The sequence below is a fragment of the Moschus berezovskii genome, chromosome 23, assembly GCF_049115385.1.
Source record: "Moschus berezovskii isolate FMDL1 chromosome 23, NW_MosBer_1.0, whole genome shotgun sequence".
NCBI lineage: Eukaryota > Metazoa > Chordata > Mammalia > Artiodactyla > Moschidae > Moschus > Moschus berezovskii.
In genome coordinates, this window is record NC_142482.1 from 27816004 (window position 1) to 27837762 (window position 21759).

Below are 21759 nucleotides of genomic sequence, written 5' to 3' on the forward strand. Positions count from 1 at the left end.
TCACTCACACACACACACACACACACACACACACACACTCACGCGGCGAGGGGGAGGGTGTGCTGTCCTTTGATGAATGAAGGATGGTGGGGCAGTGGGAGAAATGCTTTTGAATGTTGGGGAGGAAATGGGATGTTGTGGCTGCAGAGTGGCTGGGTTGGAGGAGGGAGCTGGAGGGAGAGGAGGAAGGAAAGGAGAGGAAGGCTGTCCTCATTTCACCCAGCTGCTTCGGCCCGCACCTGTTCAGCTGAGGCGGAGGAAAGACGCCCGTCAATGGAACGCGGCCGCACCCGGTCCAGAGGGGCCCCTTCCCACAGTGCCCCGCGGCCGGGTTAACTGACAGGAAAACTGCGCCTGGGTTCAGGTGGCTGGACCGGGGGGCGCGGAAACAGCTGGGCTCCTCCGGGGCTGCAGCAACTGTCTCCTGTCACCCCCAGGCAAGCGGTGAGGGGAGGGTGGTGAGGCCAGGTCAGAGACCCGCGATTTCCCTCTGATTCTGAAGGGGGCCATGCTGCAGAGAGGTTTTAAGTAGAAACCGTCCCTGCCAGCCATACCCCCGTGTTTTTCAGTCCTACAACATCCCACGACATTATGTAGTTACGCTGTGGGCAACGACGTTCATTTAAAAGAAAAGGAGTAGGCTTGATTTTTGGAGCAGTTTTAGGTGCGGAGAAAAACTGACCTGTGAAAACTGGCAGGAAATTTTTAAACTTTCCTCTCCGTCTGTCCCCCATAGACGCACACCGCTGAGGGTCGTCTAAGCAGCCAATGGCTCATTCAGGCAAAACACCATTTTGTAAACACTCCATGAGGGTTTTCAACAGCAATTCTCAAACTTGTAAGAATTACTGGGAAGTTTGTTAAAAAGGCAGGCTGTGGGTCTCCCCACCAAAGATTTGGTTCAGAAGGTCTGGAGTGGGGTCCTGGCTTGTATATTTTTGACACACTCCACAAAAGTTGTTGATAAATTTGGCACAATTTGACACACTGGACCCCACTCCAAGGAGCTTGGGCTTGATTTAAGGTGCAAGGCTCCCGGGGCTCCAATGGGAAGGGAGAATAAAGTGAACATAAAAGACCCGCATCCCATGCCTCATCCCACCCGACAACTGAGGACACACAGTATGGATCAATGTAAACTGAGGCCCTGACCATCTCAGAAGGGGAGGCCACCAACCAGAATGCTCAACAGCACTGAGATCTTTTTTCTCCAGCAACCAGCAAAGACTCAAAAATAAGAAGGAAATACGCGAGGAAAATGTCAGAATCTTCCTATTGAGAGTCCTTGAGCAAGTTAACATTTCTGTGCCTCCATTTCCTCATCTGTAAAACGGGCTCATGATCTTCACCAGGTAGGGCTAAACGTGTACCCTGCGTAAAGAGTTCAGAACACTGCCTGGCACAGGATAAGTGCTAGGCAAATGACAGCTGTCATCACTAGGAAAAAGTGGAGGTCCGATTGGCAGAGATGAGCAGAGAAGGCTGGAAGAAAGCCTTGAGTCTGGGAGAAAGGAAATGTCAGAAATGTCCCCTGAGGATGAGGACTGTGGCTGCAGCAGAGGGACCATGTATGAGGAAATGCAGGATTAGGCTGGAAACATGAGGGGGGAAGTGTTACACAGCTTGAAGTGTGTCCCCCAAAACAGTATGTTGACATTTCTAACTCTCAAACCTGAGAGTGTGACCTTATTTGGAAACACGGTGGTTGCAGATTTAATTAAGATGACATCATATCACAGTAGAGTAGCCTTTAAATCTGATATGACCAGTATCTTTATAAGAAGAGAAGGAAGATGGCCATGTGAAGACAGAGGCAGACCGGGGTGATCCAGCTACAAGCCAAGGAACAGCTAGGGTTACCAGAGGATGGAAGACATAGGAATCTCTCCTACAGGCTTCGGAGGGAGCATGACCCTGCTGACACCTTGATTTCAGACTTCTGGCTTCCAGAACTGTGAGAAAACTATATTTCTGTTGTTTCAAGATACCCAGTGTGTGGACCTTTGTTATGTCAGCCCTAGGAAATGAACAATGGGGGCATGTGGAATCTTGGTGGTGAGCAACATGGAACCACTGTGGCATCTTGAACAGGGAAGTCATTCTTGATGAATAAACCCAAGAAGCTTGAGGATCCATATCCAAACCTTCTCCTAGTCTCAGCTCATTTTTAAAAAAGACTGCTAAAGAGTCCTTTGACTACCCATCAAAAATGAAGTCATGAAAGACAAAGGAAAATTAAGGAACCACTTCAGGTTAAAAGAAACTTACAGAGACACGACAACTAAATACAACCTGTGATATGGGACTTCTTTCTTTTTTGGCTACAAGCTTATCATTGAGACTATTGTGACATTTGAATAAGGTCTGTAGATTAGATACTAGCATTGCATCAGTATTAGTTTCCTGGTTTTTATCATTCCACTGGGGTTATGTAAGAGAAGACCTTGTTTTAAGAATATACACGAGTGTTTAGGAGTAAAGAGACATTGTTATGTCTTCAATTTACATTCAAACAATATGTGTGTGTGTATATATATGAGAGTTAGAATGACAAAACAAATGTGATAAAACGGTAACTTTTGGGGAATCTGGGTAGACTATATGAGGATTTTCTGTACAATTCTTGCAATTTTTCTTTATCTGAAATTATCAAACTAGAAAGGTGAAGGGGGAAAAGTCCACTGACCATGCTATTCCATGGCCTTCCTGTTGAACTTTTTAAAGAAATCCTTTGAAGTTACTGGCGCCCAGGCCTGGACACCAAACTAAAGTGATGAGTAAAAGAGTTCTTGAAACTTTGGATTTCTACATGTTGAGATTCTACTTATGCCCTTGGTGGTTGTTGGCTATTGTGGAAATAATAGGTGGCTGATGTTGGAATTATGTATGTTACAAGTTATATGCAGAAAATCCTTCCTTCTTCTCATGCACATTAAGACCTGGAACTCGAAGGAGCCATACCGATTAAGCCCAAGTTCCTACTGGACTCATTATATCCTCATTTATATCCTGAGATGGGTGAATCCAGGCTTTTTTTAAACATTTTTGGAAAATGGACTCTGATCCTCTCACATAGCACATTCCATTACTGGTCAGTTCTGACCACTAGAAAATTCTTCAGCTTGCTGAGTTGAAACCTACCTTCTGGACCTCTATCCACTGATCCTAATCCTGTTTTCTGGATGGTGTTACAGCATCTCTACCCCCATGATCTTAGTTATTCTATCCTAAATTCAGGTTTGTCAGTGTCCTTCTAGAATATAAATGCAATACTCCAGGTCCAGCTTGACCATCAGAAGCAGGGCAAACACGACCTTTCCAGTTCTGAGCATTCTGTTTGCCCAGCCTCAGATAGAATTTGACTTTTTGGCAACTGCATGAATTTGGCAACTCAATGAATTTAGACTCAAACCACAGTTCTCCTGTGAACCATGGTTCACTGCTCTTGGTTTCAGCAGTTATCACCACCCAGTAAGTATCACCTTGCGTCTCTCTGAGTTTGCTCAGCATCAGTTTCTACCCACTAGAACGTAAGATTCATGAAAGCAGAGGCTTTGTCTTGTTCTGAATCCTCAACACCTAGGACAGGTCCAGACCCATAGAAGATAGTCAATAAATACACACCAAAGAAATGAATATATATATTTATAACATATAAGCCATATCTCATTTTTTCTATACTTGTGTAATTTATTTATCATTCACACCCAGTCTACTAACAAGAGGGATTTGAGATGACTTGCTTTGCATGACTTTTTAACTTCAGAGCAAATTTGTTCTTTTTTAAAAAAATCAATTAATTTGGCCACACTGGGTCTTAGCTGCAACACCCGGGATCTCCAATCTTTGTTAGAGCATGTGGAATCTTTCACTGTGGCATGTGAACTCTTCCAGTTGCAGCATGTGGGATCTAGTTCCCTGACCAGGGATCAAACCTGTGACCCCTGCATTGGGAGCTCGGAGTCTTAGCCACTGGACCACCAGGGACATCCCACAAACTGTGTTCTTGTTTATATTTTATTAGATTTGTATCATTGGTTACAGCCTGCTGAGATCTAATTCCTGGTTCTCAACCAGCATATTGGCTACCTCTCTTGAGTATCCAGTCATTCATTCCACTGCGGCCACACTGATCTTGCTATTCCTCAAACACCCTAAGAGGCTCAAACACACTCCCAGGATCTCTACTTTGACTCTACCCTCTTCTGGGGAACCCCTTCCCCACTCCTACCCATCCCCCCATATAGTTATATTACCAGTTCCTCAGCTTTATGTCACTGTTTAAATGTTTCCTTCTCAGTAAGGCTGACACTGGTCATCCTACTAAAAACACAGGACCGGAAAAGGTCAGTTTTCATTCCAGTCCCAAAGAAAGGCAATGCCAAAGAATGTTCAAGTTCAGTTCAGTTCAGTTCAGTTGCTCAGTCGTGTCCGACTCTTTGCGACCCCATGTATCGCAGCACGCCAGGCCTCCCTGTCCATCACCAACTCCCGGAGTTCACTCAAACTCATGTCCATCGAGTCAGTGATGCCATCCAGCCATCTCATTCTCTGTTGTCCCTGTCTCCTCCCGCCCCTAATCCCTCCCAGCATCAGAGTCTTTTCCAGTGAGTCAACTCGTCACATGAGGTGGCCAAAGTATTGGAGTTTCAACTTTAGCATCAGTTCTTCCAATGAATACCCAGGATTGGTCTCCTCTAGAATGGACTGGTTGGATCTCCTTGCAGTCCAAGGGACTCTCAAGAGTCTTCTCCAGCACCACAGTTCAAAAGCATCAATTCCCACACAATTGTACTCATCTCACATACCAGCAAAGTAATGCTCAAAATTCTCCAAGCCAGGCTTCAACAGTATGTGGACCGTGAACTTCCAGATGTTCAAGCTGGATTTAGAAAAGGCAGAGGAACCAGAAATCAAATTGCCAACATCCGTTGGATCATCGAAAAAGCAAGAGAATTCCAGAAAAACATCTACTTCTGCTTTATTGACTACACAAAAGCCTTTGACTGTGCGGATCACAATAAACTGTGGAAAATATTTAAAGAGATGGGAATACCAGACCACCTGACTTGCCTCCTGAGAAATCTGTATGCAGGTCAAGAAGCAACAGTTAGAACTGGACATGGAACAACAGACTGGTTCCAAATCAGGAAAGAAGCACATTAAGGCTGTATATTGTCACCTTGCTTATTTAACTTATATGCAGAGTACATCATGAGAAATGCTGGACTGGATGAAGCACAAGCTGGAATCAAGATTGCCAGGAGAAACATCAGAAACCTCAGATATGCAGATGACACCACCCTTATGGCAGAAAGTGAAGAAGAAGTAAAGAGCCTCTTGACGAAAGTAAAAGAGGGGAGTGAAAAAGTTGGCTTAAAACTCAACATTCACAACTGGCATCTGGTCCCATCACTTCATGGCAAATAGATGGGGAAAAAATGGAAACAGTGAGAGACTATTTTCTTGGGTTCCAAAATCACTGCAGACGGTGACTGCAGCCATGAAATTAAAAGATGCTTGCTCCTTGGAAGAAAAGTTATGACCAAGCTAGACAGCATATTAAAAAACAGAGACATTACTTTGCTGACAAAGGTCCATCTAGTCAATCCTATGGTTTTTCCTGTATTCGTGTATGGATGTGAGAGTTGAGTGCCAAAGAACTGATGCGTTTGAACTGTGGTGCTGGAGAAGACTCTTGAGAATCCCTTGGACTGCAAGGAAATCCAACAAGTCCATCCTAAAGGAAATCAGTCCTGAATATTCATTGGAAGGACTGATGCTGAAGCTGAAATTCCAATACTTTGGCCACCTGATTCGAAGAACTGACTCAGTGGAAAAGACCCTGATGCTGGGAAAGATTGAAGGCGGGAGGAGAGGGGATGACAGAGGATGAGATGGTTGGATGGCATCAACGACTTGATGGACTTGAGTTTGAGTAAGCTCTGGGAGTTGATGATGGACAGGGAAGCCTAGCATGCTGCAATCCATGGGTTTGCAAAGAGTCAAACAAAACTGAGTGACTGAACTGACTGACTGTTGGGACTTCCCTGGCAGTCCAGTGGCTAAGACTCTGCATTCCCAATGAATTCCCAAAGCCCAGTTTCTATCGATGGTTGGGGAACTAGATCCTGCATACCACCAACTAAGACTCGGAGCAGTCAAACAAGGCCTTACCTCCAAACCGAGTCACACTGGGGATTAGGGCTCCAACAACAACAACAACAGGCTCTGTAAGCTAGCTTACTTATTGCGTGTAGTGTTTGCTCTCTGCCCTCCCAATCCTGCCCCTTGCTATACAAGGGAAGGAATTTTTGCCTGTTTTGTTCATTGATGTATCCCAGAGTACACAGAACAATGCCTGGCACATGATGGATACAAAATAAATATTTGCAGAATGAATGAAAGAACAACTGCTCAGGACCCAGGAATGTATGTGACATCAAGAAGAATAAGACACCAAGAGGCCAGCTGATCACATGCCACTCATGTTATCTCCCAAGTCACTGGGGAAAATATGGGATGGAACAGACCTCCCTTCCTCCAGAACAGTATCCATTTATTCATCAGCTCCCTCAGCGTATTGTCTATGGATCAGTAAAACAAAATGAAATACCATTAATACTATTTCAAAAAATATTTTGATGGCATTCGAAAAGGCTCATTTGATAAACAACCAGGTCAGTGGGAGACAGAATATAGCACGTGGTCAGTAAGATAGCCAATGGTTCCAATTATAGGAGGATAGCTACCTACATAGAAATAAGACTGAGAAGAAATATACCAAAATGTTAACAGTGATTATGTGGTCCAGTAGTTAAGACTTCACCTTCCAATGCAGGGGACGTGGGCTTGATCCCTGGTTGGGGAACTAAGCTCACAACTAGAGAAGCCCACATGCCACAACAAACACTCAGCGCAGCAAGAAACAAAACAAAAAAACGCAGTGATTATTTGTGAGAAGTGGGAGCATGGTTTATTTTTTCTTTTTCTTTTTCAAAGTGTCTACAATGAGCAAGTATTTCTCCTATAGGGAGAGGAAGATCAACATATTGCTACTTGTTATTCTTGTTGTCATACCATTGTCTGGATTGCTCCCCACACATATCCTCATCAAGGCAGTGAGAACTCAGATGATACCTTACCGGCCCTTGGGAAGTTTCCAGCCTAGTTAATGTCAGCACACACACACAGAGTACCATCATCATTACTGTATTACTGATGAAGAAACTGGAGCTCAAAGACGTTAAAGTAATTTGGCCAAGGTCATTTACGGGATGGAGTTCGGTCATGGATCTGAGCCTAGATTTTTTCTTTATGTATTTGGCTGCCAACGGGTCTCAGTTGTGGTTCGAGGTCTCCAGAGCATGCAGGCTCAGTAGTTGTGGCACGTGGCTTTAGACACCCCATAGCATGTGGCAATCTTAGTTCCCCGACCAGGGATTAAACCCAAGTCCCCTGTACTGCAAGGTGGATTCTTAACTACTGGACCACCAGGGAAGTCCCCCTGAGTCTAGATTTTGAACCTAAGCAGCCCAAATCCAGAATGGATATTCTTAAGCCCTCTACCAGGTTAAATAAGCTCAAACTAGCCCCAACCAAAGAATGATGATCCAGAATGACAGTGGTAAAGGCTATAAGGAGGGAGTGAGAGACCACATTTATTGGGTGTACCAGGTGCTTGATATGTATTAACTTATTTAGTTCTTACAACTGTCTTGGGGAAAAGGTACTGTTTTCCTTTCTGTGTTATAAATGAGGAAACTGAGACTCATACAGGGGTGTGACTCTCTGTCATATTTCACACTTACTAACCCCTTTGGCCTTCAGTTTCCTCCTCTACTCCATGGGATCATAATTCCCACCACACTGGCTATTGGAAAATATTAAATGAGAAAATAGATTCAAAACACTCTCATCACGTGGGACTTCCCTGGTAGTCCAGTGGGTGAGAATCTGCCTTCCAGTACAGGGGACTCGGGTTGCATCCCTGGTCGGAAACTAAGGCCCAGCTGTCTCAGGGCAACTAAGCCTGTGCATCACAACTAGAGCACTAGAGAAGCCCATGCGTTGCAGCAAAGACCCAGCACTGTCAAAAAAAAAAAGAAAAGAAAAAAAATCCCTCAGCACAGTGTCCAACCAGTGTGAAATATTTCATACAGGTCAGCTACTCCTGCTGTGACTCTTGATTCCAAAGTTCACCCTCGTTAGTGGCAACAGGCTGACTTGCTCAGTGAGCACACAAGAGAGGAGTCAGTTCTGATCGACGCCATCGGGACGCATGTGATGAATGAATAGAGTCGCAGAGGAGGTGCCAGAGGAAGGGGCCCTGATGGAGCAGGGTCTTCCAGGTGGAGGAAGGCGGGGACCCACCCAAGAAGCACAGACGGGCACGGTTTGCTTGTTCCTGTCCTTCGCCCCGGCTCTCCAGTGCCCTTCCTTCAGGTTTTCCCTCCCCTTCTGCCCTAAGTCCTTTGCCTCAGCTGTTTCCTTAATCAGGGCCCCACAGCCTCTGCAGCAGGGAGTGGGAGCCCCTGGCCCTGGGATGGCCCCAGATAAACAGCTGGAGCCCTTGTTTGCAGAATCTGTCATATCCAAAGGAAAAGTAGAAAGAAACCTCTGGGGCTGGGAGGATGGCTGATAATAAGTCACATCACTACTGGGGCCCCTACACTCTGTCCTCCAGCCTCTGCCTGTGGGACCTCCCACTCGTCGTCAAGACCCAGCATAGCAAAGTCATCTCTCCACAAAGTCATCTCTCCACAAAGCCTTCCTTGATGGCACCCTGACCCCCACCTCTTGCAAGCTTCCGCTGCAAGCAGCACCGAAGCCACTGTAGCCATGTATTCATTAAGTGGAAACTGCTCAGGTGTTGGTGTCTCAACCAGCCTGGGAGCTCCAGAGAGCAGAATTTGTCTCATGGGCCTAGCACAGAGTCTAGGAAACGTCTGTGAGAATTCTGAATAAAATGTGGGTGGACAGTTACATAAGTATTCAAAAATCTACATCTTCACATAGAAAAAGCTGTTTCTTAAAGTGGTATGGGCCTCTTGCCTTCTGAGATGGCCCACACTCTGTGGAGTGTGTTTCTCTCTAAATAGATCTACTTCTTACCTTAAAAAAATATCAGGACTTCCCTAGTGGTGCAGAGGTTAAGACTCCAAGCTTCCACTGAAGGGAGAATGGGTTTGATCCCAGTGAGGGAACTAAGATCCCACAAACCTAGTGGCACAGCCAAAAAAAAGAAACAAAAATAAAATCATTTTGATTAATCAATGGGCTGTTTCAATCATGTTCTGAAAAGTACAAAGTAGATATTTCTGCGTTTTCAAGCAAATTATTCCATATTTTCAAACAGTGTTGTAAATTACAACCTATAACTATATCATATGTAATGCTTTAATAGTATGGATTCATTTTGTATAATGTCAGATACTTATTTAAATTTATGTAGCATAAAAAAGGAGAAGGCCCAACTAAATAAAGTTGCCTAAAATTATATTTTGACATATATATATACTTATATACATGTATGTGTGTATGTATGTGTGTGAATATTTTTAAAAAGTACAATGGCTTATAATTCCTGTTAAGTATAACAGCAATGGAAAAAAAAAACCCAAAAGTAGAATGATTCAAAAAAAAAAAAAAAGAAGGAAATGGCAACCCAGTCCAGTGTTCTTGCCTGGAGAATCCCAGGGACCGGGGAGCCTGGTGGGCTGCCATCTATGGGGTCGCACAGAGTTGGACACGACTGAAGTGACTTAGCAGCAGCAGCAGCATAAAAAATGTTTTTTTTTAAAAAAAGGATATGCAACATTGAGTGCAAAATGATCTTAACTTTGTAAAAAGAAAAATAAGTGCATATGAACAGTATCCTATAATCTTATTTTGAAAAAAAATAAAACTGAGTGTGAAAAAAAGGTTCAGAAGGACACATACTAGCCCTTAACACTGGTTTTCCCCAGGGGATGAAAGTTGGAGGGTGGGGCACCTTTATTTTCTTCCTGTCTGTAAGGTGTTTTTAAAATGAAGATGTTTATAATAAAGTTTTACTTTCACAATTACATTTCTTACTATTCAAGTTAATGAATTTTTCCTTAAAAATTAAATACAAAATTAACAATTACTTAAATAGCTGCTTAAATAATTGCAAGGCAATTATTTAAATAATAAAGAGAGAAGGCTTAGAAAATGTAAACTAAGGCTGTCTTTGGGTGGTAACACAATTTTTCTAGCTTTTTCCTATTTTTGTATATTGTCCAAATTTCCTGTACTGAGCAAGTATTCATTCTATAATTTTTTAAACCTTAAAAATAAAGACTGAATGAATGAATGCACGACTTTCCCAAGCCCTGCTCTGCGCCTAAATCTGACCCAACATGCAAGAGATCCATGGCTGTCTCTCTGTCCTCCCTTGCTTCACCATATGGATCAGGTCTCCAGAAGGACTCTGTCCACGGATGTGCATGGTTCAAGCCTCCTTCCTCAGTGCCCTCCCCAGATCTGGACACCGGCATGGTCGTGAGAGCCGAAAGCAAGAATCCTGGGCTTGGGTCAGGATGCTCAGGGCTCCTGCCCTGCCCTTGTCTCCATGTCCCAACCCTCCAGACTCCACCTGTCCACTCCAGAAACTGCTCAGCTCTCCCGGAAGCCCTCCCCTCAACCCCACCTTCCCTGCTCTCCCTCACCTCAGAATGCCCACAGCATAGAGACTTGCACCCCGAGACTTCGTACTTGCAGCATCATCTGTTGGACCAGCATTGATCAAGAGGATATCATATGCAGTGATGGGTACATTAGAGAAACAAGGACAGGAGTCATCACGTACAGTCACCCTTCATACGGGCTAAATGAATCAATGAAAGAAGGAGGGACTTCCGTGGCAGTCCAGTGGTTAAGGCTCTGCTGATGCAGAGACTGCGGGTTCAATCCTTGGTCAGGGAAGTAAGATTCTGCACGCTGTGCAGTGCAGTAAAAAAAAAAAAAAAAAGAAGGTGGAAGCTAACTAAGACACAGACCCTGTTCTCAAGGAATTCACGGTCTAGTAGGGACAAGGAGCTGCATCCACACCCAACGGACACGAGGATATGCTATCCAAAAGGTGGGATGTGTCGGGGGAGCAGCCAGGTAGATTTAAACCAGGACGTGAAGAACAGCCAAGTTTGGACAGACAGGAGTGGATGAGAGAAGGACAAGGTGCATCCCAAGAAGGGGGGACAGTGTGAATCAGGGATGGAAGCAGGGACCCCCAGGATGTCTCAGCATGCCTGCTGGGCAGAAATAAGGTGTGCTGTGCTTAGTCACTCAGTCATGTCCGACTCTTTGTGACCCCCATGGACTGTACCCTGCCAGGCTCCTCTGTCCATGGGGATTCTCCATGCAAGAATACTGGAGTGGGTTGCCGTGCCCTTCTCCTGGGGATCTTCCCAACCCAGGGATCGAAACCCAGGTCTCCTGCATTGCGGGAGGATTCTTTACCATCTGAACCACCAGGGAAGCCCAAGAATACTGGAGTGGGTAGCCTATCCCTTCTCCAGGAGAACTTCCCAACCAAGGAATTGGACCGGGGGGTCTCCTGCCTTGCAGGCAGATTCTTTACCAGCTGAGCTACCATGGAAGCCCAGGAATAAGGTGATGGAGGTTGACTGGGGGTAAAAGGGCTGGATAGGTAGGTTGAGCCCAGATGCAAGGAGACCCAGAGCACCATGACAAGCTGAATTTAATTTCACAGGCCCAGAGAAGGAAGTCTCTGATGGTTTTCGAGCAGCAATGTTATGGAAACACACAGTAATCCAGGCAAGTGCTCCCGGAGGCCTGGGGTGGGCAGGCAGCCACAGGGGCAGTGAAGAGGTGCAGTGGGGAGTACCACAACACTTGCTTCCCAAGTGCAGAGAGTCCTTCAAGGAAGAAAGTCACACCGCCAGGCCAAACGCCCTTCCCCATCCCACCTTCTTCTGTACATTCTATATATCTGTCTTTTACATTCGCCAGCATCTGGCACTATGTTGCTTCAGAGCACACCAGGACGAGTGAACGAAGCAATGGATGAACAGGGACTTCCCGGTTGTCCAGGGGCTAAGACTCCCATGCTCCAATGCAGGGGGCCAGGTTTGATACCTGGTCAGAAGACTAGATCCCACATGTCAGAACTAAGAGTTCGCATGCCACATGCGATCTGCATTCCTGCATTCCACAACGAAGACTGAAGATCCCGAGTGCTGCAACTAAGACCGGCACAGTCAAATAAATAAATATTTTTTAAAAATAAGCAAATAAAGCGTAAGGTCTTAAAAGAAAAAAAAGAAATGGATGAACAAATGATTGGATCCTGGACTGGCAGAGAATGCCTCTGGGCGCACATTAAAAGGGTGGAGGTGGGGAGGGATAGGAGGGTAAATGGAAAATAAACAATTGTTCTGTTACCACTTCCTCTGGGGCCTGGCCATGGTTTTTAACGGCGTGCGGCAGGCACACACAGAGTCTGGCACGCGCACATCCACACAGACACTCAAAGAGCTATTTATTTACTTCCTTTGTGAGGGGTAAATAAAGATCGGGTCAAAACAGACTCCCCCAAACCGCCAGGGGGTCTTCCCCAGGTGTTGGTGCAACACTTGGCTTGGAGAAGTCACAGGTGGCTGCCTGCTCGTGTCACCCCACCTCCTTTGATGCACGTGTGGATCTGGTTCACCAGGGAGGCCTCATGCGCAGTGAGAAGGGGAAAGGGGGAAGGGTGGCAGGGCAGGGCTTCTTCACCCCTCCTCCAGTGCAGGCCAGGCCAGGGAGATTCACCCCCCCACCCCCCGGAGAGGCCGCAGTGGCGCAGTATGGGTGATGGAGGGCCATGCTGGGCAAGGCAGCCCATCCTTAGACGCTGAATGCTGGGGGGAGGGCTGGGGCAGAGGGCATCCGGTATCTACCAACCCCCGTGGAGGTCCAGTCATCCTCTATATTCACGGATTCTCCATTTGTGAATCTGCCTACTTTCTAACATTTTTCTGAAACTCCCAAATCAATTCTCCTGCCGCTTTTGCAGTCATTCGAGGACACTCCTGGAGGTGTGAAAAATTCAAGTCACCTGATGCGCCTGTTCTCAGCTGAGGTTGAACAGGGCGAAGTTCTGCCTCCTCGCTGCATCTCTTGTGCAGTAAACAAGTGTCCTTTTCAGTCTACTCAGTGCCAGCTTTCCAGCATTTTTAGCCTTTTTGTTGATTTCACTGTTTTAAATGGCTCCCATGCATGGCTACACGGCTAACTACAAGAAGGCTGCAGTGTGCGTGAGCTAAGCTTCGTTCAGGCATGAGTTACAGTGCCCTGGGCCCTGAGTTCAGTGTTACTGAATCGACATATTACAAAGAGTGTCTTAAAACAGAAACTCACATAAAACAAGTATGTTGATGGGTTGATGAAAAATGTCGGGACCACAGGCTCAAAGGAAGTCAGCCTTGTATTTCCCTTGGAGCAACGGCTCTGGATTCACTAATTCAGAGTTCATGGTGACTTTACTTTTTAACAGTTTTATTTATTTATTTGTGGCTGTGGTGGGTCTTCATTGCTACCTGGGCTTTTCTCTAGTTGCAGAGAGCGGGGTTACTTTCCAGTTACAGGCTTCTCATTGCAGTGGCATCTTCTGTTGCAGAGCACAGGCTCTAGGGCAGGCAGCCTTCAGGAGTTGCAGCTCCCGGGCTCTAGGGCACAGGCTCAACAGTTGTGGCACACGGGCTAAGCTCCTGCGACGCAGGTGGGATCTTTCAGGATCAGGGATCAAACCTGTGTCTCCTGCATTGGCAAGCGGATTCTCCACCACTGAGCCACCAGGGAAGCCCCCACAGCAACCTTATAGAATGTCAAGTATTGTGAATAATGACAGTGGACTATATTTCATTGTTACAATAATGGGGCAGCCCTATCTTTGGGTTCCTGTGACTGCCAGCCTGCCTCTACTCATCCATACACTACCCAGCACCTACTGAACACCTGCTAAGTGCAAATCCTACTAAAAGCCAAAAATATGTAATGCAGACAGGACCCCTGCCTTCCTATCGACCATCTTAACTGCAGAGATGGGGGCACGTGACTCTGAAGGTTTTCTTTCTTTCTTTGGCCTGAATCCCTGGGTTTACATTCCAGTTGGGGCCTCAAACTTTTGCCAGGGAATAAGAAGAGCGGATGAAGTGACACTGAGAGGTCATTCAGGGTCCAGAGCAACGCTGTGCCTCAAGGAATAAAGTGAGAGACGCCAACATGAGAAGGCGGGCGGCAGGTCTGGGTGTGGGTCTGGCACTCGGTGGAAGCAGGAAGCCAGTGAGCCCTCTGTGGAGGCCAGGGTGTACAGCCTCTCTTCCTGGACTAGCTGGGAGGACTGCAGGGCAAGAGGGGCCCAGAGAAGAACTCCGAAATCAAAGAGCCCACAGAGGAAGTGTCCCCACACAGATTTCCACTCCCTACACCGTGCTCTTTCCTGGGGTCACAGGTAATAGGAGGAAGGATCCCACCCAGACCAGGGTGCTGGAGGAGGGGCTGGGAGGGAACGTGTTCCCCCGGAGCAGAAGAGAAGTCAGCAATCTCACCAACTGAGAAAAAGCAGATTCCACGCCTTGTGAGGGGGAAGTGAAACACCCACTCCAATGCCTGCTCCTCCCCCCACACACCTCCACCCAGCCCCACCTAGCCGCCCCAGGACAGCGCCCAGGTAAGACCTGCCACGTGCTTTCAGGGGCTACCTGCGGGTCTTTCACGCTCTGAGCCACAAGGATGCCTCTCAGAGCTGTGATGGCTTGGTCTGTCCTCCATGGGGAGGCAGCAAGGGGACACTGAGGGCTTGTAAGATCCATGAGGTCAGGGGCTGTGCCTGTCCTGTTCTTTTCTCTTTCACCTGAAATGAACACAGCATCTGCGCAGCAGGTGCTCAATACATAGATAACGATGAACGAATGGATGAACGAACAAATGAATGGGTGAATGGATTAGCAAACAAACAATGGCGCAGAAGACTGCATCCAGAAATTCACAACTTCAGAGGAAGAGAACCGTTTCCCTCCTTTGGAAAAAGCAGGACCTCCTGCCGTAACTCCATGTACTTTGTCTCTGAGACTGAGACTTGCCCTGAGAGCCCCGAGACTCTCCATCTCCTGATGCTGAGACGATTCCACCTGCTCACTAAGGTGAGGGGACATGACACCTCCTTACCCCATCTGAGGACAGCAGAGCCTCCCAAAGGGGCAAGAGTGGTGCCCTTCACTGAGGCTCCTCCCCCATCCTGCAGTGCTCCTGAGACCAGGGCTCTGGTCAAAGCAGGTGGAGTCAAATCCTCTACCTGTGATCAAGAATAAGGTATCCAGGGCAGAGGGCCGTAGTGAGGGGGGTGCTGGCCCCGCTGCCCTAGGCCTCCCCCAGAAAGAAGTCCATCTGGGAACCCTCTGCTCAGAGGTTCTGCGTAGAAAGGCCATCCTCACGTACGTGACACAGGCTCTCCTGGTCCCTGCCTGTCGAGATCCCGGGATGAAGGTTCCTAACAACCCCACAGCATGCATTTCCCCTTCTTAAACCTTTCATACTAGAAGCTCAGCTCAGTATGATCCCCAAGATCTTCTGTAGCTCAATTTGGTGGGTGACCAACTTTTGGCTACTGGGATAAGGGATCTGGCAATTTGGAGTCATGTCCTGAAAAGGAAGAGTTGTGCCCCCTCCTACCCCCCTCTCCCTTCCCACTGGCTGGATCATGGACCCAGGGGATGGGGTGGTGTGCTATCTTCAACATCCAAGGGCCTGGACGAACAACAGCCTGGGAGAAGTGTGGGTCCCCAACCCTGTCAAGGGGTCCGATTGCCCACCTGGACTTGTATGTGAGAAATTTCCATTTTGTTCAGATGCCTGATTTGGGGGTCTCTATTCCAGCAGTCTGGGCTTGCCAGGTGGGGCTAATGGTAAAGAACCGGTTGCCAATACAGGAGACACAAGAGACGCGGGTTCGATCCCTGAGTCAGGAAGGTCCCCTGAAGGAGGGCATGGCAACCCACTCCAGTATTCTTGCCTGGAGAATCCCATGGACAGAAAAGCCTGGCGGGCTGCCATCCGTGGGGTCACAAAGAGTCAGACACGACTGAAGCGACTTAGCACACACGCATACATTCTAGCAACTGAACCTCTCCCAGTGCCTATCACAGTCCATTCTCTGGTGCCAATGGGTAAAATGTGTGAGAGGGACCTTCCTCTTCATCTGTGTCCTCAGCCCTTCAGCTCCCCGTCACCTCATGCCAGCAGGTCTGTTTTAAGTGTCAGAAAGGGCCCTCCAGGTAGACAGTGGAGTCAAATCCTCGCCATGCCACCCCAGCCAACCCAAAGGAGGTGACCATCTCCCTCACTCACAATACATAATCCACTCCTCCCTCAAACTGACCATTTCTCAAACTCTCTCCTTGCTGAGAAAAGTCTCCTCCACACTCCAGGACCACCTCACCTTATCAGGCCAACACGGTCCTGTGGGATAGGCAGTGAGGAAGGGCAGAACACCTACATAGCCCTGGACAAATCTCTGAGCCCCTCTGAGCCTCGATTTCTTCCTTAATAAAATGTGGATGATAATCCTCGTTTATAGGTTGGCGGAGAGAATTCAAGTTTACCTATTTATAAAATGCCTAGAGGACTTCCTTGGTGGTCCAGCCAGTGGTTAAGACTCCGAGCTCAAAATGGAGAGGGCCCAACTTTGACCCCTAGTTGGGGAACTAGATTCCACCTGCCCCAACTAAGAAGTCCACATGCCCCAGTAGAGATCCCAAGAGCCACAACGAAGACCCAGTGCAGCCAAAACAATGTTTTTTTAAAGAAAGTTTTAAAATTAAGTGCCTAGCAGTGCAACTGGCACATAGTAGGTGCTGACTAAACCGTGGTTATTACTGCTATGGAGATGCTGAAGACAGAATTGGAGGAGGGTCCTGAGTGATGCTCCCCCCACACCCCACAGTGAAGGCTGGCTGGAAAGGGCGTGAAGGAGACAGCTGGGGAGCAGAGGCCACAGGAGGAAAGAGGAAGAGAGACAGGCAGAGCTGGAGGTGCCATCAGGGGAGAGGTGGGGGAAAGGCTCAGCGGTGCCCACACCGGGCGAGAGGGTGGAGGGCACAGCTGTGGTGTCTATCAGCCGCCTCCAGCTCACACAGTCCCCGGGCCCATCTCACACCGTCTCCACCCAGCACTTCTGTCTGGGTTGGCTACCCTCCCCGCCTCTGCCACTGTTGCCACACCATCAGCTGCTGTTTCTTGCCTCATCTTCCTTCCTGCCCCTGACAGGACAGAAGAAGGGGACGGGAAGCAGCTGCCTTGCCCAGCAACCACCCCAGCCCTGTGGGCTGCAGCGGCTCCTGGGTGGTTAAGAGCCCAGGCTCTGTAGACAGACAGGCTGGGTTCTTTCCCCCCTCTCCAGCCCTTAAGAGCTGATGACCTCAGCAAGTTATGCGGCTTGTCTAATCCTTCAATTTCCTCGTCTGCACAATAGGGAGAAAAGGGCCGCTGAGAGGAAGGAATGAGATCATGTGTGGTGAGCACCCAGCACCGGGCCTGGCATCACCGAGAGGGTTCGATGAAGGGTAGCGACCCCAGGACTGGCTTCACAGGCGCGTGATCCAGGCAGGCACACAGAGCCCTGCACTCAGAAGGGTTCCACCCCTGGTCCAATGCTCTGTTGCTACCATCTTGAAATTCTTGATAATTTTTCAACAAGGGCCTCTACAAAGTATGTCATCGGTCCCAGCTAGTATCAGCATGCATACATTGAGTCTGCTGGCTGGGGGGATTAGACCCGGGTGTTGGGGGGAGTTGCCCAGAAATCTGCAGGAGACGTGGAACATTAGAGGACCTTGAGGAATTCAAGGAAGTCATTTAAGAAGAGTGATGTGGGACTCTGCAAGTCTGCCTGCAGTTAGGGACTGAGAGGGTGGCGAGGCCCCCATGCACACCCTCCCTAGGCTTTGGGGTGGGTGGAATTGCTCCCTCCCCACCCCTAGTCGAGATCTTTCATTGTGGCACAAGACTCTAGCTGTGTCGTGTGGGCTCAGTAGCTACAGTGTGTGGCACAGGCTCCAGAGCAGGCAGGCTCAGTAGTTTCAGTGCTTGGGCTTAGTTGTGGCATGTGCAGTCTTAGTTCCCCAACCAGGGCTCACACCTGTGACCCCTGCATCGCAAGGCAGATTCTTAACCACTGGACTACCCGGGAAGTCCGTGTCTCCTTGATTTTAAGTTCCAGGTTAGCACGTCTAGAAAGTGGTCTGGGTTAGTGACTTGAACCGTCAGGAATCAGGGAGCCTTGGAGGGGGTTCCATAGGGCTGGGTTTGCCCCTGGGCACTACAGGGAGGAATGACCCCCTCGGAGGTACATCTTGGACCTGCTGTCTCCCCTTACTAGACTGTGAGCTCCTGGAGGGTTGGGCCCACCCACAGCGAGGACCAGATGTTTGCAGAGCCAGCCATCAGGACCCCTGCACGCCCCTCCTCCCAGCCACCCCACGCTGGCCTTGGCTTCCCAAGACTGGCCACCACCACCATCACCACCACCTTCTTCTGTTCCCGGGCCTTCCTGGGGTAGCCCCCGTGTGAGTCTGAGGGTGGCCCAGTCTGGCAGGTGGAGTCCGGCCCTGGATGAGGCCCCCTCCATCCGCCTCCGGCCACCTGTCTGGAGCACTCACTCCCTTCCCAACAGCTGGAGAGTGGCCCTGGAACCTCTGGTTAAGGGGTGGGGGGGGTAGTGTGGGAAGGTTCTGAGGGAACTAAGCCAAGGCTGAGGGGAGGCCGGTCTAGCTGATGGGGGTGCTGAGTGTACATGTGCTGGGGGGAAGGAGAGAGGGGGAAGTGGGAATCGGGGGTGGGGCCAGAGAATGGAATGTGGAGTTCATTCTCCTGGGGGCGCAGCTGTTTATTTTGATCTTCTCAGTCAGCTGCAGCCTATTCCTTATCTCAGGGCTCAATCCAGACTCCACCTCCTTCCCTGTTGCTGAGCTGCGGAAGGCAGATACTGTGGGACCCAGTCCCGCACCCTGCTCTCACTGCCTCAGTCCTCCCCGGCTCCAAGTTGCTAAAGGGGATAAGGAGAGAGCAGCACCTGCAGCCCCCCACAACCAAAAATGCCTGCTCCATACTTGGGAGCCGCTCTGTGACCGACCATCAGTAACTGGCTCTTGAAAGTGAGGCATTTCACATTAAGACGCACCCCCCCAACTGCCAGGACAACCTGAGCTGTCACCCTAGGTTTGCCAGGGTATCTCAGCTTTATAGGTGACCTTGGACTTGAAGCGTCTGGCGGATAGTGCTGGCTTAGTTGGGGACTTGAAGCAAGGTCAGCTGTCACCTCCCAGCCACACCAGGCTGTCCTCTGGGCTGTCACACTTTCTATTCCTGCCAACTTCTTTTTTTTTTTTTTAACATTTTTTCCTTTTTTGGCTGTGCCACCCAGCAAGTGGGGATCTTAGTTCCCTGACCTGGGATCGAATTCACACCCACTGCATTGGATGAGTGGAGTCCTAACCACTGGACCGCTAGGAAAGTTGCATCGTGCCAACTTTTTTAAAAAATTAATTTTTGGTTGTGCTGAGTCTTCGTTGCTGGGTGGGCTTTCTCGAGTTGTGGTGTATGTGCTTCTCATTGCAGTGGCTTTTCTCACTGCAGAGCGTGGGCTCAAGGGCACAGGCTTCAGGAGTTCCGCCTCCCAGGCTCTGGAGTTGCGGCACATGGGCTTAGTTGCCCTGCGGCGTGTGGGATCAGGGATCGAACCCATGTTCCCTGTACTGGCAGGCAGACTCTTAACCACTGGATCGGCAGGGAAGTCCCGTTGTGCCAACTTTTTACTTGGCAGCTTATGTCTCCAATGCGATAATGTGAAAACAATAAGACTAATTTTCTATATGCTTATGGAAACATAACTCATGACTTGTTTTGCATTTCTCTTGTTATTACAGAACTGGAACATTTAGAAAAAGGGGAAAAATTAAAAAAGAAATCACCCATAGTTCTACTGCTTCCCCCAAACAACTGCTGTTAACATTCTGGTGTAGTTTCTTCCAGCCTTTTCTCTCTGTGTGTGTATCTTTCTATGTGTGTACAACAGAGAGTTGTCAATGTTTTTTTAATGCTACTGCTGCTGCTAAGTCACTTCAGTCGTGTCCGACTCTGTGTGACCCTATAGACGGAAGCCTACCAGGCTCCCCGTTCCCTGGGATTCTCCAGGCAAGAACACTGGAGTGGGTTGCCATTTCCTTCTCCAATGTGTGAAAGTGAAAAGTGAAAGTGAAGTCGCTCAGTCGTGTCCGACCCTTAGCGACCCCACGGACTGCAGCCCACCAGGCTCTTCCATCCATGGGATTTTCTAGGCAAGAATACCGGAGTGGCTTGCCATTGCCTTCTCCGTTTAATGCTACACATTCATTTGAAAGGTCAAAAGTTTAAAAAGACTAAACATATTGGCAAAGATATGGAATAACCAAACTCTTCTGGTAGGAATACAAAAGGAAACAACCAGTTTAGATCACACGTTGTGCTAATGTGCCCAGTCTCTCAGTCTGGCTGACTTTGAGACCCCATAGCCCGTAGCCCGCCAGGCTTCTCTGTTCATGGAATTTTCCAAGCAAGAATTCTGGAGTGGGTTGTCATTCCCTTCTCCAGTAAACGTATTGTATGAACACTTCTGCATCCTAATTTTCTCCTTAACATTACTATATAGGTAATTTTTGTGATATCACAGATTTTTGCAATTGACATTTTAAAGCTGAAACTCCAATACTTTGGCCACCTCATGCGACAAGTTGACTCAATGGAAAAGAGTCTGATGCTAGGAGGGATTGGGGGTGGGAGGAGAAGGGGACGACAGAGAATGAGATGGCTGGATGGCATCACCGACTCGATGGACATGAGTTTGAGTGAACTCCAGGAGTTGGTGATGGACAGGGAGGCCTGGCGTGCTGCGATTCATGGGGTCGCAAAGAGTCGGACACGACTGAGCGACTGAACTGAACTGGACTGAATGGCTACCTAATATTCCACGTACTAGATACAGTATATCTTGCTTAACCAGACTCTACTGGGAGACGTTTCAGTTGTTCCAGTTTTGCGTCACTGTACATGACTATCATCACGGACAAAATTTTCCCCTATATTTAGAATTACTTAAATTAGGACAGAGCCTGGAAAGTGGGATGACCAAAGCAGAGGGTCAGAATATTCTGGAGCCATTTGATTTGACACCTTTAGCCAAGATGCTTTCTGAAGGGAGAATTCATCACACGGCAAGGCCATCAACAGGCAAGAACACACCCATCCAGATCCAGTACTATCATGGAGGGGCTCTACTCTCTCGTTTTTTCTCTCGGCTGCACCACACAGCACGCGGGATCTTAGTTCCCTGACTAGGGATCAAACCCTCATCCCTTGCAATGGAAGTGGAATCTCAACCACTGGACCACAAGGGAAGTCCCTGTTAGGTATCTTTTTATATGTCTAAGTCATGTTACCTTTGGCAGACTGTTCTTTTTTGACTGCTGATCCCCTTTCCAACAGCACTGTCACTTCCTTTCGGGAGGTTACCTCTCCCTTAGTGCAAATCGAGGAGCCAACCTGACTGACTTGCAGCATGGAAACCAGAGCATCTGGCTTGACCATTCCAACCATGCCGTCCATCCTTCTGCTCAGCCCTTGGGCACTTTGTCAGTTTCTGCTCATTTCCAAAACTAGTTTTCCAGCCTTTCTGATGAGTCTATGGATTCCCAGCCTTCTTCC

At 48.2% G+C, this 21759-nt stretch overlaps 1 protein-coding gene across 5 annotated transcripts in view; it reads right to left on the bottom strand.

The window, feature by feature from the left end:
- The window catches only part of CCND3 (cyclin D3), a 97126-nt gene that overhangs the window by 60463 nt on the left and 14904 nt on the right, over nucleotides 1–21759 (bottom strand). The window contains exon 2 of one of the 5 annotated variants that reach the window (XM_088831359.1): nucleotides 9115–9222. The exons of the other annotated variants lie outside the window; for them this stretch is intronic. The gene's annotated coding sequence lies outside the window, so the exon portion shown is untranslated. The remainder of the gene's footprint in view (nucleotides 1–9114; nucleotides 9223–21759) is intronic. 5 annotated transcript variants of the gene reach the window in all.